The sequence below is a fragment of the Nerophis lumbriciformis genome, linkage group LG31 (genome assembly GCF_033978685.3).
Source record: "Nerophis lumbriciformis linkage group LG31, RoL_Nlum_v2.1, whole genome shotgun sequence".
Taxonomy (NCBI): domain Eukaryota; kingdom Metazoa; phylum Chordata; class Actinopteri; order Syngnathiformes; family Syngnathidae; genus Nerophis; species Nerophis lumbriciformis.
This window is the reverse complement of record NC_084578.2, coordinates 16498897-16516456: the sequence shown is the minus strand read 5'-3', so window position 1 is coordinate 16516456 and position 17560 is coordinate 16498897. Positions and strand designations below refer to the sequence as shown.

At 38.0% G+C, this 17560-nt stretch overlaps 1 protein-coding gene across 2 annotated transcripts in view; it reads left to right on the top strand.

The window, feature by feature from the left end:
* adarb1b (adenosine deaminase RNA specific B1b) overlaps nt 1-17560 on the top strand; it is a 330371-nt gene that overhangs the window by 175517 nt on the left and 137294 nt on the right. Inside the window, exon 3 of one of the 2 annotated variants that reach the window (XM_061926524.1) lies at nt 13442-13478. The exons of the other annotated variant lie outside the window; for it this stretch is intronic. The gene's annotated coding sequence lies outside the window, so the exon portion shown is untranslated. The remainder of the gene's footprint in view (nt 1-13441; nt 13479-17560) is intronic. 2 annotated transcript variants of the gene reach the window in all.

The following is a 17560-nucleotide window of genomic DNA, read 5'->3' as shown; positions in this document are numbered from 1 at the left end:
GTTTAAAATCCCCTGAAGAGCAGAGAAACCTGCAAAACAGGCTTGTAGGGATGAAATAGCCACTGTGTTTTTTCTTGACCTAACTTATTATACCGTTCTACCCCGGTATTGAGCACTGTATAACGGATAAACCACAGAAACCTATATTATATATATATATATATATATATATATATATATATATATATACATACATACATTAGGGCTGCAACTAACGATTCATTTGATAATCGATTAATCTGTCTATTATTACTTCGATTAATCGATTAATAATCGGATACAAGAGACAAACTACATTTCTATCCTTTCCAGTATTTTATTGAAAAAAAAAACAGCATACTGGCACCATTCTTGTTTTGATTATTGTTTCTCAGCTGTTTGTACATGTTGCAGTTTATAAATAAAGGTTTATAAAAAAATAAAGAAAAATTAAAAAATTGCCTCTGTGCATGCGCATAGCATAGATCCAACAAATCGATGACTAAATTAATCGCCAACTATTTTTATAATCGATTTTAATCGATTAGTTGTTGCAACCCTAATATATATATAGCGCACACTTGCCGCTGATGATGTCATGTTATCGATGGGAAAATGCATTTTTAGACAATGTGATTTGCCTGAGCGGCTAGGAGACACCAAGAGTAACAAGCGGTAGAAAATGGATTAGAAAGGACAGATTTAAAAAAATAATAATAATAATAATTTTGGGACTTCCCACGGGCCGGATTTTGGAGGCTGGCGGGCCATAGTTTGGGGACCCCTGTCTTAGAATGTCTTTTAGGGCAATTCCAATTTTGACCACAGCGTCAGTTGCTATTTAAAGTGGGGCTTTCCATCATTTTCAGCAGACTGCATTGCAAAATGATTAACCCACCCCTTTCCTCTCACGCGAGATCCACATATGAATCATTTCCCTACTGTATCTCTCAGTAGATTCCATATAAAAGTGCTATAAACTACAACATGGCTGACGGGGTGGAGACGCAGTCAAAAGTTGGTTGGCCTGAAGAGGAATGTGGCAATTTAGTCACTTAGTTGAAACGTGATTCTGAAGCGAGCATCACTGAGACCCTACCTCCAGCAGCCCCCAGGTAGATTGAGTTTGAGACCCCTGCTGTAAAGAATTATTTATACTAAATACTTCTCAGGTGTAAGCTTTGTGGCCTACTTTTCTGGATGCAATTTTATTTTGGGCCATCCTGTGTACACAGTTTATGGCACATACAGAGATATGGGAACATAATATGTCATGCCCTACTTCTGTGTACCTCTGTTGGAATCCTTTCTCTGGCCTCTGACTAGAAGCGTTGTGGAAAAGGCTGAACGGTCTACTATTATGTGAGTGAAAGAACAAAGCGATTGAAGAAGCTCTGTAACGTCTGCGTTAAAAACTCCAACATAACTGCCCTAACAAAGAGAGACCCGACATCGTCTGAACATATTGTCCTATCACTCAAACAAAATAAAAGGTCTTTCATATTGGAGACACACACAATCTCATAAGGAAGGCTCAGGTGGCAGTAATGGATACCCGCTCTGGGCCGTGGCAATGTTACCTGGTGCCACAGTTTTTGCCAGCTCCAATAGTCATCTGCCCATCTTGCTGATGCCTTTGCAACTCTGCAGATGGTAAACACAGATAGAAACCGAATGAGCAGACGGAAATCACCAAGTTATCATTAATCAGGAGATCGACTGGTAACTTTGGCATGCCGTAGATTATAAATCAACTAGTCAAACGTCTGCATCATTCAGAGTAAGTCTGTAATGCTAATATTTTCAAACCACCTTAAAAATACCCTGGACATACACTATTGCCAAAAGTATTCGGCCACCTGCCTTGACTCACATATGAACTTGAAGTGCCATCCCATTCCTAACCCATAGGGTTCAATATGATGTCGGTCCACCTTTTGCAGCTATTACAGCTTCAACTCTTCTGGGAAGGCTGTCCACAAGGTTGCGGAGTGTGTTTATAGGAATTTTGCACCATTCTTCCAAAAGCGCATTGGTGAGGTCACACACTGATGTTGGTCGAGAAGGCCTGGCTCTCAGTCTCCGTTCTAATTCATCCCAAAGGTGTTCTATTGGGTTCAGGTCAAGAGTCTGTTTACGTGGCCTACCACTTGAGAATGATACAAAAAAGCCGAGAACACCACTAAGCTATCTCTTTTCAGTGGGCGGATCGATACAAGTATCGACAGTAATTATGCTAAGTGTAATATCAGGCAATGGTCGACACAACAGTGATTATATCAATATTTTTATCATGACAGAATTGTTTTGGTAGTTTTTGTTATTGTTTACAAATTCAGGGAATGAGAGCCAATAGTAGTTTTTGCTTTTGTTTAATTATTTTGTACTATTTACTAAAATACATTTTGTATGTAATAAAATTAAAGTTATTGATAATTTATAAGAAAATAATTTAAATATGTTTTATATAATGTACAACATCACCATGCTGTATTTCTGTCGGATTATAATTGAGATCAAAAATGTAATCATTCAATGATCTTAAACATCTGAAGTATCAGTATCAGCATTGGCATGACTAATATTTCACATGCGACTACTTTGTATTGGATCGATACCCAAATCTGTAGTGACACCCAACATAATGTTAAGTATCCAACACAAAAATAAGTGTTTTTAGATTTGAACAGACTAGAATGAACCATTTCACAACAGAGTTACTAGCTATTAACAGTAAATGAACTGTGCTTGAAGTTCATCGAGAGAATGCCAAGAATGTGCGAAACAATAATCAGAGCAAAGGGTGGCTATTTTAAAGAAACTACAATATAAAACATGTTTTCCCTGAAGAGCAGGGAAACCTGCGAAACAGGCTTGTAGGGATTAATTAGCCTCTGTGTTTTTCCTGACTTAACGTATAAAACATGCTTTCAGTTATTTCACCTTTTTTTTTGTTAAGTACATAACTCCACATGTGTTCATTCATAGTTTTGATGTTATCAGTGACAATCTACAATGTAAATAGTAGAGATGTCCGATAATATCGGCAGTCCGATATTATCGGCCGATAAATGCTTTAAAATGTAATATCGGAAATTATCGGTATCGGTTTCAAAAAGTTTTTATTTCATTTTTTTAATTTTTTTATTTTTTTGTCCTGTCCAGCTTCTCAGGCAAATCATATAGTTGATGTAGATGCCCATATCAGCTGTTCGGATTGAGCCCGGTTTATAATTTCCTGTTATACAGTATGCCAGGCAGTCTTGCACGAAATGAGGACTGTTATTGTTTACTTTATTACTCTAGTATACTCTGGACTGAAGGTGTGTGCCTTCATTGTTTTTGTAGCTGTTGTTTTGAGGCAAGTTTAAACAAAATAAAAAATAATGCACTTTGTGAAAGTCAAAGTATAGTAGTTCCCATAGTTGTAGTGGGTATCAGGATTATCTCAGGGAGAGCATGTCCCAAATTCCAAGCTGCTGTTTTGAGGCATGTTAAAAAAAATAATGCACTTTGTGACTTCAATAATAAATATGGCAGTGCCATGTTGGCATTTTTTTCCATAACTTGAGTTGATTTATTTTGGAAAACCTCGGTACATTGTTTAATGCATCCAGCGGGGCATCACAACAAAATTAGGCATAATAATGTGTTAATTCAACGACTGTATATATCGGTATTGTCACGACTTGGACTTTGGCGTGGTTTGTTTTCCCATGGTGCAAAATAATTGCACCGGACATGGCGTGAAGTAAAACACAATGATTTAATAATAGACTAAAAAAAGGAACAAACAAAAGGCGCTCACAGCGGAGGTACAAAACAGTGGCTTGAATAAACAAAAAACTTCCGTGGCAAGAAAAGAGCAGCATGAACTATGACCTGGACAGAGTAAGCAGCGTGTCAAGAGTGCAGAGCATGAATGTGATGTCGCCAGGCCGACCAACAGAAAATGACAGGCTTAAATAGTCATGTGGTGATTGAAAACAGGTGCGTGAGTTCAAATGAATCAGGTGCGTGAGTCGTGAGGACAGGTGAACTGATTGGTAGTCATGGAAACAAAACAGGGAGTGAAAAAACATAAACTGACAGAGTGCACAAACCAAACAGAACATAGCCAAACTAAACATGATCACCAGGTATCGGTTGATATCGGAATCGGTAAGTAAGAGTTGGACAATATCGGATATCGGCAAAAAAGCCCTTATCGGACATCTCTAATGTAAATAGTAATGAAAATAAAGAAAACGCATTGAATGAGAAGGTGTGTCCAAACTTTTGGCCTCTACTACATATACATATACATATATATATATATATATATATATATATATATATATATATATATATATATATATATATATATATATATATATATATATAAAAAATAATAATTTGTATTACTGTCTAAAACTAGACCGTCATTTTATTGCTGAGCCATAATGGAGTGAACTACCATGATGCATGTCTGCATAAATAGTCAGATTTTTTTTATATATATATATATATATATTTTTTTTAATTGTTTTAAAAAAATAAATATATATATATATATATATATATATATATATATATATATATATATATCATAAAGAAAAAAAAAGAATGGCCCAATTTTTCATGGAAATTATTTTTTTGGTGCGCCAAAAGCGGTCTACTGTAACGTGTGTCGACATCGGCTTAGGCGGGCACATTTTTTTTTCTTAGCAATGAGTAGAACGTGGGCTTGATGGTCGACACAGACTAGGCGGACATCAACGAGTTCCACTGTAGTTTATAAAACGTGATAACGTATGAATCGCAAATGAGAGCCGCAACAGCAGGACAGAAGGTCAAATCCTAACCCAGAAGTAATGCTGCATTGCAGTGTTGTTAAAAACCTGCAGTGGTTGTCGCAGTTCCACAGCTTGCTTTCCACCAGCGAATATTGCCCGATTTTAACAATAGAAGTGGTATTTAATGTTGGTTGTAACATTGAACTATAATCACGTCATATTGCACTGCCACCATCTGCTTTCTCGCTATGCCACAAATTCCACCTTCAAGTGACTCCTCAGTTTCCCCCCTTGTTCGTATAACTGCAAAGCGGAAGGTCGTACTATCAACAAGGTCACACAGCAGCGGGGTAGAAAGATGAATTGTCTCCGGGGAGGAACATGCAGGGAGGGCTACGAACGTTAATTAAACGAGATGAAATGTATGCTGCTATGGCTCAGTGCTGTGCAAATGTCGTTTTTTTTTTTATGATGGGGGGGAATCCTGCATGAGCATATTTTAAAAATGCAGATGTTATTAAAGCAATCATTTTAATTGTAAACAGTAAAAATTATTTCTTAACCTATTTGGGTTGTGTTTCACATTTTTTAGTTTTTTTTAGATGAGAACATTTCAGTCATGCTTTAGTGTGAAACTTTGACAAGACAAGTCTCAAGGTTACCCATCCTCTCCAGTGTTGCCATGGTTACAGCAGTATTACTTTAAGGTGGATACAATAAAACACACACGTTGTCCAAATTGCAACCAAAGCAGCCCGGAATGTCTTTCACTAGCAGTCCTAAAATTGAGTTGTTCCCTTTGTATAGAGACCATGGCCATGTTTTGTATTGACCTCACTGTTTTTGTATGAAGGACATCTGCATTGATCCATTAAAGTGGTCATATGTTGATTTGAATCCATATTTAAAACGTTTTTGTGGTCTCGATAATATGTATTGGAAATTCTTTGGTACATTAAACATATGTTTCTTATTGCAAGTTTTTCCTTAAATAAAATAGTGAACGTACTAGACAACTTATCTTTTATTAGTAAGCAAGCAAACAAAGGCTCTTAATTTAGCTGCTGATGTATGCAGTAACATATTGTGTCATTTTCCATTCTATTATTTTGTCAAAATTATTAAGGACAAGTGGTAGAAAATGAGTTCATTACTGTTAATATCGGCTTACTTTCTCTTTTAACATGTTCTATCTACACTTCTGTTAAAATGTAATAATCACTTATTCTTCTGTTGTTTGGATACTTTACATTAGTTTTGGATGATACCACAAATTTGGGTATCGATCCGATACCAAGTAGTTACAGTATCATACATTGGTCATATTCAAAGTCCTCATGTGTCCAGGGACATATTCCCTGAGTTTATACCGTATTTTTCGGAGTATAAGTCGCACCGGAGTATAAGTCGCACCTGCCGAAAATGCATAATAAAGAAGGAAAAAAACATATATAAATCGCACTGGAGCCCGGCCAAACTATGAAAAAAACTGCGACTTATAGTCCGAAAAATACGGTAAAAATAATATGAAAAAAAAAAAATAATAAAAATAAGTTTTTGTGATGCCAAAAAATATCGACTTAATTATAGTAGTATCGACTAAATACGCTCCTGTACTTGGTATCATTACAGTAGTCAGGTGTAGATCCACCAATGGCATTTGTGTACATTTGGACGCCGGTGAGTTACTGTTTAGCTATTCCTAGTCCTGCAGGGATGATACTTGTAAGAAACTTACTTTATTTGTCGCCATGGAGACAAAGATTAATGATTTAGAAGTAGCTAAAACACTGGCTGGACTTTAGCCGCTAGCTAGCTAGCCTTGTCTTAAAGGGGAACATTATTACAATTTCAGAAGGGTTAAAACCATTAAAAATCAGTTCCAAGTGGCTTATTTTATTTTTCAAAGTTTTTTTCAAAATTTTACCCATCACGCAATATCCTTAAAAAAAAGCTTCAAAGTGCCTGATTTTAACCATCGTTATATACACCCGTCCATTTTCCTGTGACGTCACATAGTGATGCCAATACAAACAAACCTGGCGGATAGAACAGCAAGGTATAGCGACATTAGCTCGGATTCAGACTCGGATTTCAGCGGCTTAAGCGATTCAACAGATTATGCATGTATTGAAACGGATGGTTGTAGTGTGGAGGCAGGTAGCGAAAACTAAATTGAAGAAGAAACTGAAGCTATTGAGCCATATCGGTTTGAACCGTATGCAAGCGAAACCGACGAAAATGACACGACATTCAGCGACACGGGAGAAAGCGAGGACGAATTCGGCGATCGCCTTCTAACCAACGATTGGTATGTGTTTGTTTGGCATTAAAGGAAACTAACAACTATGAACTAGGTTTACAGCATATGAAATACATTTGGCAACAACATGCACTTTGAGGGTGCAGACAGCCCAATTTTCATCAATTAATATATTCTGTAGACATACTCTCATCCGCTCTCTTTTCCTGGGGGTCTGGCGGCAGATTTCTTTGACTTTATCGTTGGAAATGCATCTGCTTTGAGTGTCGCAGGATATCCACACATTCTTGCCATCTCTGTCGAAGCATAGCTTTCGTCGGTAAAGTGTGCGGAACAAACGTCCAATTTCTTGCCACTTTCGCATCTTTGGGCCACTGGTGCAACTTGAATACGTCCCTGTTCGTGTTGTTACACCCTCCGACAACACACCGACGAGGCATGATGTCTCCAAGGTACGGAAAACAGTCGAAAAAACGGAAAATAACAGAGCTGATTTGACTGGCGGATTGCTTCCCGATGTGACGTCACGTTGTGACGTCATCGCTCCGAGGGCGAATAATAGAAAGGCGTTTAAATCGCCAAAATTCACCCATTTAGAGTTCGGAAATCGGTTAAAAAATATATAGTCTTTTTTCTGCAACATCAAGGTATATATTGACGCTTACATAGGTCTGGTGATAATGTTCCCCTTTAAAGCACCTCTTCCTGAGGGCGTTTCAGTGTCATAACTTCACCTTTATCGTTAGTTTTTAAGCCAAAATGTGTCCGTTCACCCTTTTCTGTCTATACACTGTGTCTGCTTGTAAGTACTCCGTGATTGTGCGCTGCCGAACATGCTCCTCTGCTCTTAAACCAGCAATGACACAACGTGACGGGGGTGGGGTTGGGGGGGTGCGGGACCAGTACTTTTCAGAGGTGGTATAGCACCGAATACGATTCATTAGTATTGCGGTACTATACTAATACCGGTATACCGTACAGCCCTAATAGGTAACATGGCTACCTATACCTGGTTTGTACTGACGTCACTAATTTTCAGGAATGGCGTTCACATTGAACCATTAAGGGAGAAAAAATACATAAAGATTCCGTCTGGCACATCATCAATAATTGTATCGCCCCGCGGTGTGTGTTTTTAAGAGAGTTACCCTAACCTCCACAAATGTGTTCCACTCACTGACTTAACACGGAGTATCCCATTGTGTGTTCAACACCAACAATCAAAACACTGCTGTTCAATTACCGTCTAAACATCCCAAAAGCCACCCCCTAATGAACCCGTTCTCTCCCAGGCTGACATGGAGAGGGGGCCACACCCAGCAGTGGCTTTGATGCAGGCCTTGTGAAACTGGAGGAAACTCCCCAAGTCATTCCTATTTTGACACACTCTCCATTTAGAACAGAAGCAAGGCTTCTGTTGCGCACGAGGACTGTAACTATTGGAGCGATTGGAGAATGTTGAACAGACGAGGCCATTTAGAACGCTGGTTTTGTCTCTTGGCACATTCACAATGGTTAAACTCTTCCACTGTTTTCCAATTGAATGCGCTTTAAATAGAAGGCCCATTAAAAAGGCTGTTAACATTTGTAATATCATACATGTATTTAAGTCATTTCTTGGGTTTTTTTCATTGCAAACAATCGCAAAACATAGATATAATTGACATAGAGTAGAGACGATAAATGCTTTAAAATGTAATATCGGAAATTATCGGTATCGGTTTGGTACGGAGTGGTACACGGCCGTAGGAAGAAGTACAGAGCGCCAATAAACCTTAAAAGCACTGCCCTTGCGTGCCGGCCCAATCACATAATATCTACGACTCTTAACACACACACAAGTGAATGCAACATACTTGGTCAACAGCCATACAGGTCACACTGAGGGTGGCCGTATACACAACTTTAACACTGTTACAAAAATGCGCCACACCGTGAACCCACACCAAACAAGAATGACAAACACATTTCGGGAGAACATCCGCACCGTAACACAGCATAAACACAACAGAACAAATAGCCAGAACCCCTTGCAGCACTAACTCTTCCGGGACGCTACAATATACACCCCCTGCTACCCCATACCAAAACCCCGCCCGCCCACCTTAACCTCCTCATGCTCTCTCAGGGAGAGCATGTCCCAAATCCCAAGCTGCTGTTTTGAGGCATGTTAAAAAAATATATATGTGTATATTGTAGCATCCCGGAAGAGTTAGTGCTGCAAGGGGTTCTGGGTATTTGTTCTGTTGTGTTTATGTTGTTTTATGGTGCGGATGTTCTCCCGAAATGTGTTTGTCATTCTTGTTTGGTGTGGGTTCACAGTGTGGCGCATATTTGTAACAGTGTTAAAGTTGTTTATACGGCCACTCTCAGTGTGACTTGTATGGCTGTTGACCAAGTATGAAAGGCATTCACTTGTGTGTGTGATAAGCCGTAGGTATTATGTGATTGGGCCGGCACACAAAGGCAATGCCTTTAAGGTTTATTGCCGCTCTGTACTTCTCTCTATGTCCATGTACCACTCCGTACAGCGGTGTTTTAAAAAGTCATACATTTTACTTTTTGAAACCGATACCGATAATATCCGATATTACATTCTAAAGCATTTATCGGCCGATATTATCGGCAGCCCGATATTATCGGACATCTCTAATTATAATGTCAACAAATGTGGCTTATGTGTAAATGTGGAATGAATGAACGATGGTTCCCAGTTCTCTGTTGTTTGAGTCTCTAATTAAAGTACATTTATGAAGGAGTAATTCCGTTTCTAATTGAATTACTTTTTTGGTAGAGTAACTATATGTCTAATAGCCTTTTAAAAACCCAACACTAAACCCAGCGGACGTTCATGACAATTCTGAGGGCCCATGACTTGATTTTACGACCTTGGAGCTGCTTATGCATAAACCGGTCCTTTTTTGGCCTGGGTGTTGATGATGAATGTTGTTGATACAGCAATATTTACAGTATGTTCTAACATCTTCCCTCTCCTCCAGTCACTTTTCATGAGTGTTAATGTACGAACACATGGAGACACAAGCTGCTTCTGCACGCCAGTAAAGCCCAACGTGATGGTGCACACTGACTGTGTGAATATGTAGATCGCAACTCAGTGCAAAGTTCATATACTCCAACTGTCAAATCAAATCATAGTAGGTTGTCCCAAAACCAATATTTTTACCAAAATGTATTCTGATACTTAAAAATGAAGGGCACCACAAAAAAAATCTGATGGTCCATTGAACACGTTTCTTATTGCCAATTTGGCTGCTGACGTATGTAGGAACATGTTGGGTCGTTTCCCATTGTAATACCGTGTCAAAATTATGACAAGTGGTTGAAAATAGATGGATGGATTAATAATCTGTTAATAGCTGCTTACTTTCTGTTTAAACATGTTCTTTCTACACTTATGTTAAAATGTATTGTAATTGTTTGGGTACTTAACATTAGTTTTGGGTCATAGTACAAATGTGGGTACCGATCCAATACCAAGTAATTACATTGGTCATACATTGGTCATATTTAAAGCTATCCTGTGTAGAGGAAGTATTTCCTGAATTTATAAACAATAAAAAAGACAAGATGTTGTGATAATAAAAAATATTAGCTCTAGTACTTACAGTCAATATTTGTATAGATTCACCCATTTGTTTACATTCGGGAGTGCTAACTTTCTGTTAGCTGTTTTTTATTTATTTTATTTATTTAGTTTTTTTAGTTAGCTATTTTTCATTAGTACCGCGGTACTTTATTATTACTATATGTGTGTGTGTGTGTATATACAGTATATGTGTATGTGTTAATATATATGTGTATATATATATATATATATATATATGTATGCATGTGTATATACTGTATGTATGTGTGTATATATATATATATATATATATATATATATATATATATATATATATATATACATGTGTATATACTGTATGTATACATGTGTATATTCTGTATGTATACATGTGTATATACTGTATGTATACATGTGTAAATACTGTATGTGTATATATATTTATGTATCTGTATAAGTATGTATATATGTGTATGTATTAGAGATGCGCGGATAGGCAATTTATTTCATCCGCAACCGCGGCAGAAAGTCGTCAACCATCCGCCATCCACCCGATGTAACGTTTGATCAGAACTGCATCCGCCCGCCATCCGCCCGTTGTTATATATCTAATATTAATAAAAAAAAAAAAAAAAGGGTGAAAACTACGCGAATTGCACCTTGTGCAGACAAGATTTTTCGATCGGACACGGAGGAATTAGCGATGTAAAAGACCACGTTGGGACAAAAAAACACAAGTCTAATGCCGTTGCTAGCGATACAAGTGGAAAACTTTCAACGTTTTTCGTCGCCCAAACAGATTCTTTGGATGTGATAAATGCCGAAGTTTTATTTACGGAGGCAATAATTGAGCATGGACTTCCAATCGCACTGGCTGATCACATGGGACAGTTAATAATGTAATGCAACCTTTAAAAATCATTACGCGGTGATTGCGATCCCAAAAATAAACTTTTCTTGCATGATAATGTCCAGAAAAATTCGCTTTATATTACTATAGAGTCCTTTTAACGAATGAGTTTGATGGTTTATCACAAACCTTAAATGAAAGAAGTCCTTTGTTCTCCTGCAGCATGGCCTTGCTTTGTGTTTGGTGCGCCATCCTGTCGGCTGTATTTCACAGCACGACATACTGTTAAAAGTGTTTATACTATTTATACTTTCAATTAACAAATTGAAGTCTTGTGAAAGGTTGACAGGATAACTGGCATTAACTGTCAAAATAATTTCAAACTATTGAAGTTAGCTTACAGAATAAACATGTCAATCAACCCATATGATTTTTGCTGTAATATTTTTGTTTTGAAAAGTCACTGTGACTGATAGAAAAGTGATGGTTTTAGCAACATTTTAACCTGTCTGAATGCTAATAATCATTTTGCGAGCAAGCAGGTAAGCTGCGCGGGCGGAGCGCGCGGAGTGACCCATGTTACGAGCCCCCGGCCACGGGGGTGGCGGGCAGGTAAGCTGCTTACCTGCTGCGCGTGACGCCGGCCGCGGCGAAAGCGGACGAGGCGGGGTGTCGGTGCGGTGGGCGCGGTAGTGACCCTGGACGTGCGTCGGGCCCTTCTCGCGGATCGCCTCAGCTACGGCTCCCGGTGGGGCCCTCTCGGGGGTCCCGGACCCCGGCGAGGCGTCCCTTCTCCGCTCCGTAAAAGTGTCCATCTCTTTTTTTTTTTTTCTTCTGTTGTGGCATATGCTGCAGGTGCCTGCTCGTTTTTCGTATGTGGGTAACAACATTTAACTAAGTATATATATTTCCCAATTGGTTTAACTGCCACCCGCAAAAAAAAAAAAAAAAAAAAAAATCTAATTAATCCGCCCGACCCGACCCGCGAGCAGATAAAATCTTATTTTTTTAAATTTCATCCGCCCGATCCGCGGACTCCGCGGTTGTGTCCGCAAACCGCGCATCTCTAGTATGTATGTATATATATGTATGTGTATATGTATATGTACAGTATGTATATGTACTGTATATGTATATGTGTATATGTATATACATATATATGTGTATATGTATTTATGTATGTATATGTATATACTGTATATGTATATATATGTATGTATGTATGAATATGCGAAATTTATGGTATATATGGTGAATTTATATATATAATATGTATGTATGAATATACGAAATATATGTTATATATAGTGATATGTGTATATATATACATGTGTATATACTGTATGTATATGTGTGTATATATATTTATATGTTTATATTTATGTGTATATATATTTATACATCTGTATATGTATGTATGTATGTGTATATGTGTATACATATATATGTGTATATGTATATATATGTGTATATGTATGTATACGTGTATATGTATGTATGTATGTATGTGCGAAATATGTTATATATGGTGAATATATATATATATATATATATATATATATATATATAAAACATATATAAAACATATAAATACATACATATATACATATAAATACACATATATACATATATACATATACTACATATACATATTACACATACACATATACTTTATATACACACATACACATACATATATATGTGTGTGTTAAGGTTTCTGAAAAAAAGGGTGTAATATATATATATATACAGTATGTGTATGTGAATATGTACATATATATATATATATATATATATATATATATATATATATATATATATTTATATATATATATATATATATATATATATTTATATATATATATATGTATATATATATGTGTGTGTATATATATGTATATACGTATGTATGTATATGCGAAATATATGGTACTTACATTGATTTTGTAAAACCCTTCAATGGCATGTTACACCCTTTTTTTTTTCAGAAACCTTAACATATTAGACACAGAAGCTCCTAAATCTGTGAGTAATTGTGTGTGTGTGTGTGTGTGCGTGAGTGCGTGTGCGTGTGTGTGTGTGTCTGTGTACAGGATGTGACAAAGCGTTTTTTTTCATTGTCAGCATTTCCCATTGTGAATTTGTGCTGGTTTAATTCCCAAGTGTTGCATATCCCCTTGTGGCTCTGACCAGCTCCACCCTGTCAAGTCGAGAAAAAGTGAACTTTTGCAAAATATAAAACACTTTGTGTGCTTTTTATAGTCGATATTGCCACCTCCTCAAATCAATGGGATTATTATGACTTTTTTTCACTGTTTCAAAAACAGTCCCACTGTCTAATTGACCACATCCTTACATCCTCAGCTTGAATAAGGTGTATTATCTGCTGAATTGTGAAATGACAAACCAGAGCACTGGTATTACAGCAAAGCAGCAGTGCTGCCCTCTGCTGGACAAAAGCAAGTATAACAAAAACACTGCAGGGCATTTAGTCTGTACCATAAAGAATAATTGTTATTGAATTCAGTCTGCGCCAACACACACACACACACATGTGCCCCCATAGACACACGCAATCAATAACTAAAGAATCACAAGCGCTTTTAATAGAGCGTGTTGTTAATTAAAATAGTGTCCCAGGGTCTGTGTGCTGAAATCTAGGTCAGCGTCAGAGGCATTGTTTAATGGCTTATTGGGACCCTTGTTAGCGGGTTTGTGTGCATCCAGTGGTTACTGAGCCATTGGCCTAATTTGTTGCTGGAGTGCCCGGGAGTGGAGTTTTGTGGTCATGCATCTCTATCACGCACAGGCTGACACTCTCTCGTGCACCCCCCCTAATCACACTCACTTCATATCCCCTCTTCAGTTCCATGTGTGTAATAGCTTTTTAGTCCTTTCTTGTTTCCTTATCACCTCTGTCAGATTAAATGCAGCCCCCTCTCACTCTCACCTGCTGTACCTGGCAGAAATAAATAAATACATAAAAAAGCTTCAAGAAGGTCAGCACTGAGCAGACACTTTCAGGCCCCACATAAATCAACATGTTATCTCTCAAAAGCTCTTTCTCTTCTGTCTCCACTCGCGTCTCATGCGGTCTCGTCACAGAATGCAGCTAACTTGGAAATTATTTATCTCGTACTTGATGTAGGGCTGGGCGATATGGCCTTTTATTAATATCTCGATATTTTTAGGCCGTGTCACGATACATGATATATATCTCGATATTTTGCCTTAGCCTTGAATGAACACTTGATGCATATACCGTATTTTTCGGAGTATAAGTCGCATCGGAGTATAAGTCGCACCTGCCGAAAATGCATAATAAAGAAGAAAAAAAACATATATAAATCGCACTGGAGCCCGGCCAAACTATGAAAAAAAACTGCGACTTATAGTCCGAAAAATACGGTAATCACAGCAGTATGATGATTCTGTGTCTACATTAAAACATTCTTCTTCATACTGCATTAATGTATGCTCATTTTAAACTTTCATGCAGAGAGGGAAATCACAACTAAGTCAATTTAGCAAAACTGTATTTATTAAACAGTTATTAAAGGGGAACATTATCACAATTTCAGAATGGTTAAAACCATTAAAAATCAGTTCCCAGTGGCTTACTATATTTTTCGAAGTTTTTTTCAAAATTTTACCCATCACGCAATATCCCTAAAAAAAAGCTTCAAAGTGCCTGATTTTAACCATCGTTATAAACACCCGTCCATTTTCCTGTGACGTCACATAGTGAAGCCAACACAAACAAACATGGCGGAAAGAACAGCAAGCTATAGCGACATTAGCTCGGATTCAGACTCATTTCAGCGGCTTAAGCGATTCAACGGCTTTGTACCGAGGATGTCGTTGTGGCTTGTGCAGCCCTTTGAGACACTTGTGATTTAGGGCTATATAAATAAAGATTGATTGATTGATTGAACAGATTACGAATGTATTGAAACGAATGGTTGTAGTGTGGAGGCAGGTAGCGAAAACGAAATTGAAGAAGAAACTGAAGCTATTGAGCCATATCGGTTTGAACCGTATGCAAGCGAAACCGACGAAAACGACACGACAGCCAGCGACACGGGAGAAAGCAAGGACGAATTCGGCGATCGCCTTCTAACCAACGATTGGTATGTGTTTGTTTGGCATTAAAGGAAACTAACAACTATGAACTAGGTTTACAGCATATGAAATACATTTGGCAACAAGATGCACTTTGAGAGTGCAGACAGCCCAATTTTCATCAATTAATATATTCTGTAGACATACCCTCATCCGCGCTCTTTTCCTGAAAGCTGATCTGTCCAGTTTTGGAGTTGATGTCAGCAGGCCAGGGAAGCTAGGGTCGATAGGGGGTTTAGCTCGCTCGTTTGCGGGAACAAACTGCCGCCGTTGCTTGCCGTGCTACCGAGGTTCTTTGTCCCTGAATTGCTCACACACTCCGGCAGATTCAATGGGGGTCTGGCGGCGGCAGATTTCTCTGACTTTATCGTTGGAAATGCATCTGCTTTGAGTGCCGCAGGATATCCACACATTCTTGCCATCTCTGTCGTAGCATAGCTTTCGTCGGTAAAGTGTGCGGAACAAACGTCCAATTTCTTGCCACTTTCGCATCTTTGGGCCACTGGTGCAACTTGAATCCGTCCCTGTTCGTGTTGTTACACCCTCCGACAACACACCGACGAGGCATGATGTCTCCAAGGTACAGAAAACAGTCGAAAAAACGGAAAATAACAGAGCTGATTTGACTCGGTGTTTGAGAAAATGGCGGATTGCTTCCCGATGTGACGCCATGTTGTGACGTCATCGCTCCGAGAGCGAATATTAGAAAGGCGTTTAATTCGCCAAAATTCACCCATTTAGAGTTCGGAAATCGGTTAAAAAAATATATGGTCTTTTTTCTGCAACATCAAGGTATATATTGACGCTTACATAGGTCTGGTGATAATGTTCCCCTTTAAGCAGTGGCACAAACATTCATGTCATTTCCAAAACAGAAAGTGCAATATAGTCAGAGACATTTTAAAACAAGCTATGAGTGCACTTTTGTGCATGATGTCACTACAATAGTTTAAAACAAATAAAGTGGACTTTTGTGCATGATGTCACTAAGATGACATATCAAAACAACACTAAATTAGAGTGCACTTTTTGTACAGAACGCCATTTCCTGCGTGGGACGCGGTCTTTCTGGCCTCACTTCCTCTCCGAACTCAGTTTGTAAACGATCGATGAGTCCATACAAAGCTAAGAGTCGGAGATTCAAGAAATACACGGCGCACTTACCCGGGTAAAAAAAATATCCAAGGAGTGGAACCTTAAACGATGGTTTAGTGTGGCTGACACGATGCTTAGGCTAAATAATTATTTGTTTAACGGATTATTGATATTTTTCATTTTCGAAACTAATGCAATGCATATGTTGTTGGTTTTTTCTATTTTATTAGCTTCAACATTTTAACTATTTGTCATTAAATTACTTATTTGTTTTTTTTTGTAATATTGTTTTTAGAATGTTCCGTGAGCGGATAAAAAAAAATACCTGCGGGCCGCAGCAGCAGTTTAGACATCCGGCAGTAGATTAAAAAGTCAACCTTTGCTGTTATTGTGCTATTTAGAAAATTAAATTCCACTTTCGTGCACATGCAATCTCTAATATATACAATTAATTAACTAAATACAGGATCACACCTACAGTTAAATAACTAAAAACATGATTTCTCAGAAAAGTATTATATATGTCCATTTAAAGTGCGTACTGCTCTAAATTTTCCAAAATCTTCACCATTCCACTCGTTGCTTTTTTTTCTCCACCAGTATTGCATTCAAATTGTGAATTACTCCAACTCTCCTCATGTGGAAAAAAATAACACAAACCACTGAGTCTATTTTTAGGCTTTTGGGACCAACAGATGGGTTCTCTACCGCAGCCTTGGGTTCTTTGCCTGTGAGTGTTTTAAGAAGCGTGTTTTTATCAATGGGTATGTTTTTGAGTCAAGCCCTAAGAATAGGCCATCTGGAGTTGAAATGTTATTTTCAGTCCTAAGTCCCTGCTGTTTTAAAACCTCAGTACGCTGCATTTGAGCAGCCCCTCGCTCCCTCTGCCT